This window comes from Citrus clementina, unplaced genomic scaffold, assembly GCF_000493195.1.
Source record: "Citrus clementina cultivar Clemenules unplaced genomic scaffold, Citrus_clementina_v1.0 scaffold_3, whole genome shotgun sequence".
In the NCBI taxonomy this organism is placed as follows: Eukaryota; Viridiplantae; Streptophyta; class Magnoliopsida; order Sapindales; family Rutaceae; genus Citrus; species Citrus x clementina.
This window is the reverse complement of record NW_006262339.1, coordinates 12,845,462-12,848,663: the sequence shown is the minus strand read 5'-3', so window position 1 is coordinate 12,848,663 and position 3,202 is coordinate 12,845,462. Positions and strand designations below refer to the sequence as shown.

Below are 3,202 nucleotides of genomic sequence, written 5' to 3'. Positions count from 1 at the left end.
TAATTAACGGCTTAACAGACTTCTGATAAGCCTTCTTACACGTGTCTCCATCTCTGATATTCTAAGTAACAAAACGACAGTTCAGGCAGCCGTTTTGGTTAAGTGAATCACGTGCAAACCACATGCCTTCTTTGCATACACAGATGACACGGTATCCTTGTCATATAGCTATCTCAGGACTGTCAACCGACATGTCGTGGTGTTGACAAATCTTCAACCGACTTGCCGCACTTGACTATAAACTGATTTGCAGTTCATATTCAACAACATCTAAACAAATCAACGAAATGAGATCAGATAGCAAATCTAATCACAGTAAACGCACAGAGATACGTGGTTCAATCTTTTGCAAAACCTACATCCATGGGTGAAGCCATTGCGCAAGCTTTCATTGATAATCCAAAGATTGAATTACAGAGCTATGCTACTAAGACTACAGAGAGCAAGGTTCATCTTTCTCTTTATGATTCTCTTGCTATAACTCTCTAGAATAATCCCTCAAACACTCTGAAACCCAGCTTATAAACTAGCAACAGATGCTTGACATGTATCAACTTTAGCAACCCAAGATGCACAGATGCTTGACACGTATCTAAGAGGCCATTATAACGTACTTGGCTTCACTTAAGTATTCACGAGCTTGATCACGTGATTACTTCAATTTAACTAAAACCAAAACGCTGCCAATCGACATCATTTCAGTCATTGAGTGATCATATGCCCTTCACTTGTCTTTGGAGCCTATTATGAATGTTGAAATGCAGTTGTTTTGCTTGTAAGGTGCTTTAATTCACCTTATAAGCAACATTGACCATTAATGTTCCTTTAAGATAAATTTTATTGGACTATTTTATCCTTATAATATAAAATGACCAAATTGCCTGTTAGAGTGCAATTTATGCACTAGTTTTGCATTGTTTACTTCCCTTAATATCGATGTTTTGCATTTAATAATAGTGATTTACCTGTGATTTACTTTTGTAGGTGCAATTCTATTGATTGGTGATAAAATTGAGCTACAAGATGATGTTTAGGGATGATTGTTCCCTTGGAGAAATTATGAGCGGCAGAAGAACTTTGTTGACAAGGCGTGGGCGCGTGCTGTCAATTGCGGACCTGCAGTTTTTAGTTTAACGTGTTTTATATTTTTGGCTATTTTTGTAATTACGAATTTAATATTTTAGATATTAGTATTTTATTTTAAATAGAACTCTAAAAGAGAAGAGAGAGAGAGTATTTAAGGGAGGAATCAATTGTGAAAAAGGGGGGATTTTTTGGATTGGAGAAAAAGAAAGAAACCCTAGATTTAATTTTTCTCTTCTCTCTATGAAGAACTAAACCTATTTTTCTAGTTGAAGGATAACGAAGCTTTGATTCATCACTACTGTGAGATCTTTCTTGTGCTTTAATTGTTTTATTGCTTTTTGGGTATTTGTTTATTCTCTAAATTATTTTCATGATTATGTTTGTTAATTAGGTAATTGGCCACTATTTAATTATCAACTTAATCTATTGTCAATTAAAGGATTCATCGTATGAAGAATTTAATGCTTGTGACAAATAACATAGCAGAGAGTTGTGTTGTGAGAATAAACAATCTAATTTAAATGAATCATCATATGTGTTGATTAGGATTTGGGTCTCTCTGGTTTTTCAGGCTGTCAATTGATTAAATTCTATGATCGTATCTAGGGTTGTCTATTGATTAGGGAAATAACCAATGGTCGTACCTTGGTTATCGACTAGTTAAGGAGAGATTGGCTATTAGAGGGTCTCAGTAGCTATAACCAGTCTATTCATGAGTAATAATCATCTATATTTGAATCAATGATCAGTAGTCGAATCAAGCTGAGTTAATTCCTTCAACCAGAGCTTTCTCCAATTTGAATTACAACTTTAATTTGCATTCTTGTTATTTTTAATTTGATTTTTATTATTGTCAACAATTCCCCCATTTTACGTTTTACGTTTCAAAAGGATTTAAATAATTACCGATCTCTGTGGACACGACCCTGCTCAATCACTATACACAATTTATTTAGAGTAGGAATTTATTTTTGTTGGCTTCGACACCCATCAAATTTTGGCGCCGTTGCCGGGGATTGGTGTCATTTATTTAATCCTTTTTACGTTTTACTTGGTGTATGGTTCGTTCTTCTCGTACAGGTACACTTTCGTTTGATCCTGAAATTGAGAAGACAGCTCGCCAGCTGAGACAGCAGACAAAACGAGCTAAGCAACGATCCTCGTCGCCTTTGCTTTCTGAAACAGATACGGTGCCTGATTTAGTTGAATCATCTAGCGATTCAGAAGAACAAGTGATGGATAGACCTGCACCTGTAGAAAGAACTCTTAGAGAGTTAGCTGAGCCAGACTTGAATCAACAACCACTCTGCATTCAATATGTAGACTTGGAGGTAAATTTTGAATTAAAGTCTGGTCTTATTCACTTATTACCCAAGTTTCATGGTTTTGCAGGTGAAGATCCTCATAAACATCTCAAGGAGTTTCATGTTGTGTGCTCAAGTATGAGGCCACAAGGCGTGACTGAAGAGCAGATTAAGCTGCGTGCTTTTCCGTTCTCTGTAGATGGGCTAGCTAAAGATTGGTTGTACTACTTGCCTCCTGAATCGATTACAACGTGGAATGGTTTGAAGAAGCAGTTCCTCGAGAAGTACTTTCCTGCTTCAAGAGCTGCCAACATCAGAAAAGATATTTGTGGGATCAGACAACTTCCTGGGGAGACTTTGTATGAGTATTGGGAGCGATTCAAACAATTGTGTGCCAGTTGTCCTCAGCATCAGATTTCTGATCAACTTCTTATTCAATATTTTTACGAAGGACTATCATTGATGGATAGGAGTATGATAGATGCTGCTAGTGGAGGTGTGTTGGTGAACAAGACTCCTACTCAAGCAAGGGAGTTGATATCAAATATGGCTGCCAATGCACAACAATTTGGCAGCAGACAAGATGCCACCTTAAGGAATGTGAATGAGGTAAATATTTCTTCTGTTGAACAACGTTTAGATAAACTCACTTCTCTTGTGGAAAAGTTTGTTGTAGGTAATGTGCAACAGGTGAAGACTTGTGGTATTTGTTACAATATAGGTCATTCAACTGATATGTGTCCTACACTTCAAGAAGAACCCGTTGAACAAGCCAATGCAGTTGGAGGATTTCCAGGCATGCCTCAGAGGAG

At 37.0% G+C, this 3,202-nt stretch overlaps 1 non-coding gene across 1 annotated transcript; it reads right to left on the bottom strand.

Moving 5' to 3' along the window:
* Positions 1–2,699: 2,699 nt before the first annotated feature.
* LOC112100493 lies at positions 2,700–2,806 on the bottom strand. Its single transcript, XR_002906862.1, has one exon. It is a non-coding gene; the product is annotated as a small nucleolar RNA R71 (small nucleolar RNA).
* Positions 2,807–3,202: the final 396 nt, after the last annotated feature.